Here is a 12302-nt window from a genome sequence, read left to right as displayed (position 1 = left end):
ATCAATTTAGAGTACCAGCAATTTTCTGCAAGTCCTCTTTTTATTCAAAATATTGAATTGTAAACAAATTTCAGTAGTTTCGATATACATGTATCAGACTGAGTCGTTTTAACAAAATTATTTGACCATATCAACCAAAACTGAACTTATTTACACTTATCATGTAAATATATATGGCCTCATTGTAAACCAATAATATTTCTATTTCAGGACAGATCGTATGATAAAAATGACACCAACTTTGGAACACAATACACCTATATTGCTAATCCTGGCTGACCTGGCCTCTTGAACTTTTGAAGCATACAACAATCATTTTTCCATTGTGGCGTCAGATATTTTGTTTTATGATGTCAAATTTTTACGGGAACCTGTGCGATATCCAGTAATGGCAGACAAATAGCGGTAAGGTGTATTTATACCATATCTAAAAATTTAGAGCACCCTTATTTTCTCTCTGTATCCATAATAATGAACCGTCAATAAAGTGACTTTTTAAGTCAGTTAGTTTGTGATGGTTTTTTTTTAAACAAAACTATTTTACGGCATCATCCAACACTCACATGACTGATTCATATACTTTATTTTAAAATAAAAAGTACATGTATGGAAGTTCTCTTCTTGGAATAGTATACTGTTAATATAATTTGAAGACAAATGGAAGAAGGCAAAGAAAAATGCATGATTTTGTTTGTAGACGAACGTCCAGTGGCAAATGCTTCATTCATGTTCAGATGAGTATATTTTTCTGAGTTCCAGACTCCCTGATATCATTTATAATCGTTATGGATAAGTCTGGCTAAATTGACGAGATGATGCAAATGTATATAGTTTTTTTACGTTATAATACAACACTTTTATCATTAATATCCCATAATTCATCCACTGTACAATTTTCGTATGAACATTTGTCAAAACAGAATCTTAAATGAATGTAAATCCAAGGCAAACAAGGTAAATTACGATTAAAATTCCGTGAATAAAATGCAGAGATATATTTATGACATGTATGAAGAGACTGTTAAAAACGGGGGAACGAAGAAACGTAAACAATGGTGTTTCCTATGCAATCTTATAAAAATACTTCTCCGATGAGTTGGATAACCTCCTATTCACTTCGATATTTGTACATGTAACGTATGATCAGAACGAAATATAGAAAATCTGCTATTATATAGCAAAGTAATTGGAAGTGATTTATTTCTTCTAAATTCTAAAGTGCCCTTACTGCAGTGACGTCAGTTTAGAACTGTTCTACAGTCCTGACTGATTTAGTCAGTTCTGCTGACAGTTCTACGGTTAGAACTGATTTGAACAGTTCTACCTAGAACTGATTTAGACAGTTCTACCCTAGAACTGATCCTGATAGTTGTACCTAGAACTGATTCTGACAGTTCTACTTAGAACAGTTCTAGGGTAGAACTGTTCTAGGTAGAACTGTTCTAGGACAGGTTAGAACAGTTCTATGACAGTTCTCCTGACAGTTCTAATGAGAGGTTAGAAGTGATCTCCATTGTCTATATAAAAAAAATGGTCGACATTTGTTTATCTTTTTGTCAGGTTTCACATGACTGACATTAAAATTGTCTGAGTGTCTCAAATTATTAGTTTTTGATTGGGTCTGTTACTAAATTGGTTCAATAATTGCTTTTTTATATGTAAATATGGTATATAATCAATTTAGAAGTCATAAATTATAATGTATAAAATAGTCGATGATAATATTTAAAATCTAATTCTTACTTTAGGTACGTAGGATTCACTTTGATGACAACTGTAGATGAAGGGAAAAGTATAGTAACTAGGACAGGGAGAGTCTCCAAGGAATACGCTGGTAAAGGAATACTTGGAATAATGTTAAAATGGATGGATATAGGAGGACCTCTTTACCGACCGGAAGTCATGTGGCATAAAACTTCAGGAAGTATAACACATTCAATGTTACTTCAATTGATTAACAAAGGAACATACAACAAAACTTTAGAACAAGTGTGTGTGCTTAAATATACTTCAAATCCCCCCCCCCCTTTTTCCCTTTTTGGTCGAGAATTTTGTTTTTCGCTTAAAGTCGCATTGGTGAACCAAATTTTGAAAAGTTTTGCTTAGATTATCTATATTCCAACGATAAGAAATTCATATTATTTCATAACTACATGTAGTATAGTACATTATATTAAAATACTGTAAATAATAAATATTTACATGTATAATATAAGAGATAGATCTGAGAGATTTGATCATAAACTTTAGCTTTTACTTGTAAATCAAGGGAAATATATCAACATATATGTTTATACATGTATGATTGTCTAGCATTTCCAGAATACAGAATAATGTGCAATTAACATGGAAAAAAAGGACAAAACAAAAACGGAATAAAACATAAATAAAAGGGTTCTAAAATATAAAAAAAAATGGGCAAAATATATAAGGAATAAAAAAAGATGGCATATAAAACATTATAGAATACGTTTTGGTGGCCCTTATTCAAATCTTCATTCTGCTTCTAATGTCATAATAAAGAATTCCTAAATAAGCGAACTACGTTGTTGTTGTTTTAAATGAAACAGTTTGATCGGAGTAAAATGTGTACTTTTAAAAGATAAAAAAATAAAAGAAATAAACTAGTTAACTTTTAATGCTGTATTACTTTTTTCATTTACTCGAAAAACTTTGCAAAAAAGTACCTCGGCCTTTTTTCAACTTGTGAGTTAATCGGTTAAGTTAATACATCAAGAAACTCTTTCAAAATATTGTTATAACTAAAATTTGCACTACCGATAATCGTCTATATCTTAAAAAAAAACCTGATATTTTTTTTTTTCTTCAAATAAACGCATTTATAGATTTCTCTAACCGAGAAAGCGTAAACGTTAACACTGTAAATCCATGGATGTGGAAAAACGATGCAATGTTAGCAGCTGTAAGAACAAAAATGACATAAACAGAATATTCAAATTAAACATGTTAAACTACGGTCAACTTGGTCTGGAAGAGTTCGAACCGACTGATATTATTAACTTGATGTTTTAAATGAAAAAAAATTTGGTTGATTGAACCTGGTTTTATAGCGCTAAATCTCACAAATGTATAACAGTCGCATCAAAATCAACTATATTTACAACAATTTGTGTGTACATGTTCGAGTATATATTATTATAAATGAATCAAGAATCTCTTTTTTCTTTTTTACAGGTTTTTCAATTTTACGACATACATAACAGAACACTACAAAATAAGTACACTGTCATAAGGAAAGAAAATCCTTCGTTAAAAGCTCAAAGTATCAATGAAAAGGTTCTTTTTTTTTTTTTTTTTTTAACAATTAGATCATCTTTATTGCACTAAATGCTGTTTAACAATTTACCTAGCTTACAGCTTTAGGCTAAGTATCCCTGTATATCAATTATTATACATCCAGGGAGAATATATAATAAAATATTATATTAATGTTAGTATTTTACAATGAAGCATAATACATTATATAAATAAACATCAATACAAATAAATTCATTCATTTAAAAATCAAATTGTGTGTTTCTGTTTATAAATCGGGAAAAATTTACGGTTCTACGCCGTGCCGTTTTGTTATTATATTATGTGTATTTACTTTCTTACATGTACAGGTAACGTGTGTAGGAGTGTCTCGAGAATAGTGTATTGGAGTTAGCCTAACTTTTTAATATTCTTTTATATTGTGATATTATGGATTTATTTTTCCTAGCTTACATTCTTGATCATGTTTATTTAGGAAAATACACATATAGGTAAGTGAATAATTATGTTAACTCAAATCAAAAGGTTGTTTGCGTAGCTTTATTTTGTTTGTTTGTGGCACCTCGTGGTATAATATTTAGACTAGGCCAAGGTAATTAGCATATGTTAATTTGTCAACCAGTAATACTTTTACTTACAGTTTACAATATGTTGACGTCTTTATTAACATTTTTCCGGTTTCAATGTTTCTTATCGCATTTAATTTTATTATGTCGTTTATTTCTTTTTTAAAAATTTTAAAGATTTCTATCTTTGTTTCTTTTTTGTTTGAGACAAAATGTGCCTTATATATTGAGAAAAATATAACTGTTATCAGGGTGTTTATATCAGAATATTTTTTGTCTGCAATTTTATAGCCAGTTATTAAATTTTCTATCTTTAGAATGTGTCTATCTATTTGAAGATAAAGTAAAAGCTTATTTATTTCTTGCCAGTAAGTATTATTATACCGGCATGTAATAAAAAAATGTTTATAGTTGTCAATTTCTTTGCAAAAATTACAAGTATTGTTTTCTAATACTTTCCACTGAACTAGCAGTTCATTGCATGGAAGGATGAAGTGAAGCAATTTCCATTTAAACATTTTAAATTTGTTGTTATCTAGGTAATTAAAAATAAAATCAAGAGTGCTTTTAAATTTTATTTTTATATTTTCTTCAAAGATTCTTTCCCACTTTAGAAAACCTACAGGTTTTTCTTGCTTATGGGGGACAAATAGTATTGAATATATTTCTTTATTACTCATTTCTGGATGAATGTTATGATTGAGTAGTATTTGCAGATTTTTTGAATTATTTATATTTACTGTTGTTTTATATGAGCTTTCTTGCTTTAAAATATTCTGCCAATGTTTTGGAATAGCTTTCTTTAATAAGGATAATTCTCGAATCCAATCACGTTTATCTATTATTTTGGTTAATATTCTATTTTCTGATATATAACCTTTTTCGTCAAGTATATCATTTACATACAAAATATTCTGTTCAATCCATTTAGTAAATAATAAGGGTTTTCCTTTTGTTTGTATGTTATGATTACCCCATAAAATCTGCTTTCTTATGTCTAGAAATGTTTGCGGGGTCTTTGTCTGTCCCCCCTTAACATTAATCCAAGTTTTAATCAATTGCTGATAGAACTCAGGAAGGGATTTAAATATTTTTTTGTCTAACATATTAACATTTTTAATGTTCATTTGAAATATCAAAAGGTTTTTACCAAATTTATTTAAGTAAACTTGGGGTAAGATTGACCAATTTTCACCAGAATTTTGTTTAAGTTTTAAAATCCAGCGTAATTGAAGTGCTTTGAGATACAAATCTATATCGATCATTTTTAACCCTCCTTCTAAATAGTCTTTACAAAGGGTTGCACGTTTAATTTTATCTTTTTTTCCATTCCATATAAATTTATATACTAGAGTTTTAAACTTTTGTATTATTTCCTTTGGGATGTACATATTTGATGCAATATAAGTTAAATTTGGAAGAATTAGTGATTTTACTACTATTATTTTACCTATTAATGTTAAATTTCTTTTCATCCAATTTGATATAATTTTTTCACATTTTTTTAGCTGTTTATCAGTGTTTAGTTTTTGACAGTCTGGATTGTTGTAACCAAAGTAAAAACCAAGACTTTTAATGCTATCTGTTTTCCAATTTATGCTTTCAAATTTATCTCTGCTATTTTTAAGTTTTCCTAGCCAAAATCCTTCTGTTTTATTTCTGTTAAGTTTTAATCCTGATAAACTTCCAAAAGTTTCAATTATGTTCATTGCTAAACTAACATCTTTTGGTGATTTCAGAAAAAGTGTTGTATCATCTGCAAGTTGACATATTTTTAGTGAGCAGTTTCTACCATCTAATTTCACCTCTAAACCTTTGAGATTATTATCTTGTCTTAGTTTAATTGCCATAATTTCAACTACTAATACGAAGGCTAACGAAGAAATTGGACATCCTTGTCGAATTCCGCGAAAAATATTAAAACTGCTGGACACCCAACCATTGTTGAGTATACAACCTTTTATGTCCGTGTACATTGTTTGAATCCATCTTATAAAACTACTTTTAAAGCCAAATTTTACTAAGGTTTCTGACATAAAGTTCCATTCAAGGGAGTCAAATGCCTTGGAAAAATCAACAAGAAGTATGGCTCCATCTACTTTAAATTTCTCTGAGTAATCAATTATATCTTGTATTTGTCTAATATTGAAACCTATGTATCTATTTTTTATATAACCTTTTTGGTCAGTATGAATTATTTTTGGTAAAACTTGTTTTAATCTTTGAGCAAGTGCATAAGCTAACAATTTTACATCATAATTTAACAGAGTTATTGGACGATAATTATTTAGAGAAAGTGGATCTTCTTTTTTATATATTAATGATATTGCTCCGATTTTTTGTGAAGTTGACAGTTCTCCTTTTTTATGGCAAAAGTTGAATACTGATACAATAAAATCTTTTATTTTTTCCCAAAATTTTCTGTAAAATTCAACATTAAGTCCATCTAGACCAGGAGCTTTATTTAGTTTCATTTTGAATATTGCATCTGTGCATTCCTGCACTGTAATTTTTCCTTCACATATATCACTTTCACTTTCACTTAATTTTGGACATTTTTTAATATCGTTAAAGTACTTTATGGTATCTTCCTTATCTGGTTTAGTAGAGGAATATAAATTTTTGTAATAGTTAACTTCAAGGTTAAGTATTTTTTCTTGATTAGTAATTATATTATTGTTTACATCATACAATCTAGTGATGGTTTTTTTGCACTGCCTGGCTTTTTCAAGACCTAAGAAGTAAGAAGTATTTTTTTCTCCCTCTTCAATCCATTTTACCCTTGATCTAATTTGATTGCCTTTTACTTTTGCATTGTATAAATTTCCTAACTCTTGTTCTACTTTCTCTATTTTATCAATCAAGTAGGTATTTGTTTCATTAACTCTGATATTAGTTTTATGAATTTCATTGTTAAGTTGTATAAGTTGATTTTCTAATACATTGATTGAATCTTTTTTGTTTAACGCTTTCAATTTACAGAACTGAATTGTACAGTCTCGAACCTCTATTTTAAAAGTATCCCATAAAAGAGCTAGATTTTTTGAATTACTTGCTTTGATTTTATAGTTGTTAATGAGATTGTTTATTATTTTTAAGTAGATTTCATCGTTTAAGATGCTACTGTTTAATTTCCAATATCCACGTCCTTTGTTATTTCTTGATATATGTAATTTTAAAGATACACTATTATGGTCAGTGTATTGAATAACAATTGGTCTGATATCACAAGAGGAGCAATTTTTTTTAATTTCAGTACTGACAAGCAGGTAATCAATTCTTGTGGCCTCTGTTTTATTTCTTTTACACCAGGTGAACTGAGTTTTATCTCTGTTTTTTTCACGCCATATATCTGTTAATTTAAAAGATTTAATTAAAGTTTTTAGTCCGCAGACTGGTTTATCAAATTTTGTTCTTCTATTTTTATTTTTTGTATCTTTTTCAGACAAAATATCGTTAAAATCTCCTCCTATTATCAGTTGTCCAAGACTATATTTATCAATAAAAGTTTTGACTGTTTTAAAAAGTGTTTCTTAACTTATTATTATTTGGTGCATAAACGTTTGCAATTGTAAGTATGCTTTCGTCAATTTCTATATTTATCAGAAGAAGTCTTCCGTCTTTATCTTTATAATAGTCGATAAATTTGTAGTTAAGCCTACTCTTTAACCATATTGATACCCCTCTAGCATTGCTCTGACCATTACTGAAAAATAATTCACCTTCAAACTCTTTTTTTAAAGATTCTTCTAAGTTGTCTGTAAAGTGTGTTTCTTGTATTAGAAGAATATCACATTTTTGTTGTTTTGTCCATTCAATTAGTCGTTTTCTCTTTTCAGTTTGCTGAAGTCCCTTAGCATTGACTGTACAGATGTGTAGTTTTTGATCAGCCATTATTATTTTATTTAAAGGTAAGATTATGATTGGGGAACCCCCATCTATTTATAGTGTCAATTATCGATTTTGTGCTTTCTTCTACTAGTTCACGCGTATTTACTTCAATATTCAACAGGTGAATAATTATCGGTAGATTTGACGTACTTTTAACTATAAATTTATTATACTTTCTACGTAGTTCCCACTGTTTTATTATAGGTAATGATCCTACATGAAAACATATTGAATATTGTTTACATTTTATCACAATAAATAGATACACAGTATCTTTAATGTTGACGATATTATAGCAAATTATATTACACAGTGTTTTCAAGTTTAAAATGCATGCAGCTTTTACACAAAGTGACCTCGCCTTACGGGTCATTATTTGGGTCAACAACGTGACTTTGTTTACAAACTGAACTATGACAAACATATACCACACACAGTTTGTGAAGACAACAATTGAGAAATAAATTTTACTCAATACAAGAAAACTATATATATTACAATGATTATGTTGAAAAAAATATATACATGAATATATTACACAATAGTTATATTTACATAGATTACAGTTGATAAACATAATAATTATTTTATGTAAATATATACATTTGTTTTTATCAGTACTATATTTGTTGCATTTGTTAGGGCTAAATAGTAAGGGTGTATTGTTCTCATTCTTCTTTGCTTTTATTTTGATATCTTGTTTTTTATAACTATTGAATGCTAAAAGAGTTATTGTTTTTTCCAGGAAGTGTATGAAGTGGTTTGCAATATGAAGTGGACTATATTTGTTTTCTAATTTGGACTCATACCCTTGCACATAATTTGAATCTGAAATATGAGCATATATGGAGCTACAAGTGTGATGCTGTTTGTGTACATCGGTTGTCAATTTATTTATAGATTTTGGTGTACAAAAATGTGTCTTGAGCATATCTGTGTTCAGAATTGAAAAGTGCAATATGTGTTTTTGTGATCTAAGAAGAATTCTGAGGCACATCTGGATTAGTTGAAACTGTGCTGAGAAAAGTACAAAGATTATGTAAAATATGTAATTCACCAAAAGTAAGAGTTGTGAAATGTGAATGGTTCTGTGAATACATGTATTTTGAGTGTTACTCAGTTCAGCTGTAATGTGAATGAGTTTTGTATTAAATATCAACATGAACAGACATAGAATAAATATCATTGTAGATGTATTACAGTATAATGTTGAATTAGTTCTACATTTTTTTATTTTCAAATAAAAAATATTCAAACTGTTTGTTTTTGCAGTACTGATAAATGTCATTAGTTTTCAGTTGATATTATTAAGTTCCTAAAGTTTTCGGCCGTTTAGTCGAGGTATCCCCTTCGTTGTCATGCAAAACATGTGTCGGGGTAACTGGAGACCGTTCAACATTTCTGTTGTTTTTCTGTTTTCCTGGAGTTGATTCAGATTCCTGTTGTTCAGTTACAAATGATGTTATTTGAGTTTGTGTTGTTTTTCTTTCTTTCTTTGACTTTTTTTTCTTTCTTTTTTCTTCGTCCGGAGTAGGTACATATTGGGGCGTGTCTATGTCATTATCATATACGCTAGTTGATTCAGGTTCACTGTTTGTAGAAGGATCATCTATGTGACTTGAATGTTGTGCAGCGTAGGTATCTACAGTGGTATCATCAGCATCATTTGTGTGTTCACTTACATCATCTGTTTTTTGATGTTCATCAGATTGTTGGGTGTTATCAGAGAGGTCATTTTCTGTACAGTCAATTTGTTTATGACCTTCCTTACCACATGATTTACATACCCAGTCATTAGGGCAATTGCTAAAACTATGCCCATCACCTAGACATTTTGAACACTTTTTTGGACGACTTCCTGTAGATGGTTGATCACGGTACATAACTGTGGCTCTATATTTTCCGATAGTAATGGAGCGAGGAATATGTTGGGGTAAAGGACCCTGACATATTATGATCCTATCACCAGTGAGACAGTTTGTGATTTCATTCTCATACCTCAGACGTTCTCTGAAATGGTTCATTATGATACAGCTCTTTTCCTCTAGAGCTCTCAATATTTGGCCGTCATCGGCAGAGAGTGGGACGTCCTTCACTCTTATTCTGACAGTATCTATGTCCTCATGTGTCGTTACCCGAGGGTTCCTTGAGTAAATGTTTACTTGTTTACCTCTTATTTCTACACCCTTACAGATGAGGTGATCTCTTGCCGTCTCACAATCTAGGTATATTCGCCAGAGGCCTCTTATTCGTTGAAGTCCAATGATCGAGCGTGCTTCAACTGAATAACCTAGCGTTTGGTACATTTCAATATTTGTTAAATACAGTGTTTTTGTAGTAACCCGGTCTGTAAGTGATCCAAATACATCTATTTCTTGAACAAAGACTGGTTTAACTCCTGACATTGTTGAAGAATGTATTGTCTTTGGATTGGTTTTTGTTGCATCGGCATACGACGCCATTTTTTCTTCACCCTGGCTTTCTTCATTTGATTTTGCCATTTAAGAGGATTTTATGAATGTTCTGATGTATTAAGAACGTGTTAATTGTCAAAAGAAATGATAAGGTAAATCTTACACAAAAATATTTTGCAGCAAATCTGGAATTTACTTCGAATTTCACAATTTTTTCTCTTGCATGAGCACAACCCGTTACCTTAGTCAAGGGCCGTAACTCCGACTTTCTTGAAAAGGTTCTTAGTGAAATTCTAGAATCAAATGACTATAAGCCGTACTTATTCCCTGAGAATGCAGTAGTTGCTGATTACGTACCATACAGGGCTATGAAATCGAATGCTTCTCTGATTGTTTCAAAACGAACTGCAGTTGTGGTGTCTGATTTAAATTGTCCTCAAAGAACTTTACTTTCAATAAGTAATTTCTGGCAGGCACCAATTGAAATAGTTTGTAATTTAAACATGTATGGCTGTTTGTCTGGGAATATTAAAGAGCACCTTATTTTACACTTTGCAAAGTTTCTTGGTCGGCCAATTAGTGAGTATATACTTATTCGTTGTATGTCAAGCAAAGGGACTAGTTTGACTTTTTTTAAGGATGTTCGATCCTATTTTTAAAAATAACAAGCTTTTTAAAAGACTGTTATAAATTGATAGTATATAAATAAAGAAACTAAAAATGCAGAAAAAAATGGAGGGTCCGTGTGCTTGATTTTGAGATATAAGCCGTTGAAAATTTGGCGGGAAATAATTCTCTCTAGATTTTTCTTTCACTTAACATTGGCACTTTTTTTGTTTAATAAACTATGAAAAAAAACGCAAGGATTTCATTAGATTTTGGAATATGGCTTTTTAAATAATATGTAATAAAAATATGAAAAGAAAAGTAGGGGTTAGTGGGCAATTTTTTTTAATGGCAATACATGGATAAAACCAGAGGATTCCGAAAATCTGGCAAAAAATCAAAAAATGGAAGAGCAAACATCCTTAACAGCTCCGTCGAAGAATTTGGATTTAAAAGTACAGAATTGTATGGGAAAGGTTTAGTAAGTGTCAGGAGAAGAATACCAAGCAAACTCTCATAAAAAGTTATCGAATAAATGTTATTGTGCATTGTCTCTTTTGGTTTAGTTTTCTTCAGCATTAAATTCAAACCATCTTTATGGCTACCTTCCATAGCTTCATGTAGTAGCGATAACATTATGACCCTGATTTCTAATCTGTTTTACAGTGGGCGATGTAAGCGCCCTGTAGTAGAGATTATAGTATGACCCTGTTTTCGAATCTATTTATCAGAGGTGAGTGTGATCTTCTGCCATCCCTTTCGTCAGTTAGTTTGTTGTTTTTTTTACAATCTTTTCTTCTGAATCTGCTAAATAGATTGATATCAAAGTGTATCGGTTCCATCTTCCATATTAATTACTTATGTCGTTTTCGTCCAGGCTGATCAAGTAACGAATATTTCTTATATAAAGTGCTTATAAAATGTAAGTAAAATATCAGTCAGGACGAAGACATGTTGACGTCAAAATGATTTATTGTGGAGCACGTGAGACCGCTACGGTGTATGGTTTTGTCGTGCTGCCTTTGATAATTCTATGGAGTGTTATTTAAACTAGTCTAGTGTTTTACTCTTTTTTTTAAATAGATACTTGTTTATTCCAAAAATATCCTGTTTACAATTTCTTCAGTTGCCCCGGATGCAAACTGACCATTCCTGTTTACATAAAAAGCAACTGTCCTGGAAGCAGGACGCTGAAAGAAAAGTGCACTGTTTAACCAGTAAAATAGTATGATTATAATACTTGTTATTCTCTTATATGACAATGAATGAAAAAAAAACATCTTTCGATAATATAGTTTTACATGTAGTATTATGTAGTACAAATTAAAGAGACAAAGGCTGAACACATAACATTGTGACCGCTGTCTCCTTCAAGGTATATAATTATCATATACAATTAATTAATGAGTTTATTTTTTCTTTGTTTATAGTATAATTAGATAAGTACTAGGGTTCTGATTTCAGATGGATTATCATGTATGATTTTCAAAAAATCAAAATATCTGTATTTGACATTTTTATCTGATCATATTTGATTTTGTTTCTTATT

At 30.2% G+C, this 12302-nt stretch overlaps 1 long non-coding RNA gene across 1 annotated transcript; it reads left to right on the top strand.

Moving 5' to 3' along the window:
* Window positions 1-3590: 3590 nt before the first annotated feature.
* LOC143055322 (uncharacterized) lies at window positions 3591-8994 on the top strand. The gene is made up of 3 exons (XR_012971987.1): window positions 3591-3767; window positions 7682-7753; window positions 8479-8994. It is a non-coding gene; the product is annotated as an uncharacterized LOC143055322 (long non-coding RNA).
* Window positions 8995-12302: the final 3308 nt, after the last annotated feature.

Source organism: Mytilus galloprovincialis, chromosome 12, assembly GCF_965363235.1.
Source record: "Mytilus galloprovincialis chromosome 12, xbMytGall1.hap1.1, whole genome shotgun sequence".
Classification (NCBI taxonomy): domain Eukaryota; kingdom Metazoa; phylum Mollusca; class Bivalvia; order Mytilida; family Mytilidae; genus Mytilus; species Mytilus galloprovincialis.
Note: the sequence above shows the minus strand (reverse complement) of the source record. Positions and strands in the feature narration are given on the sequence as shown.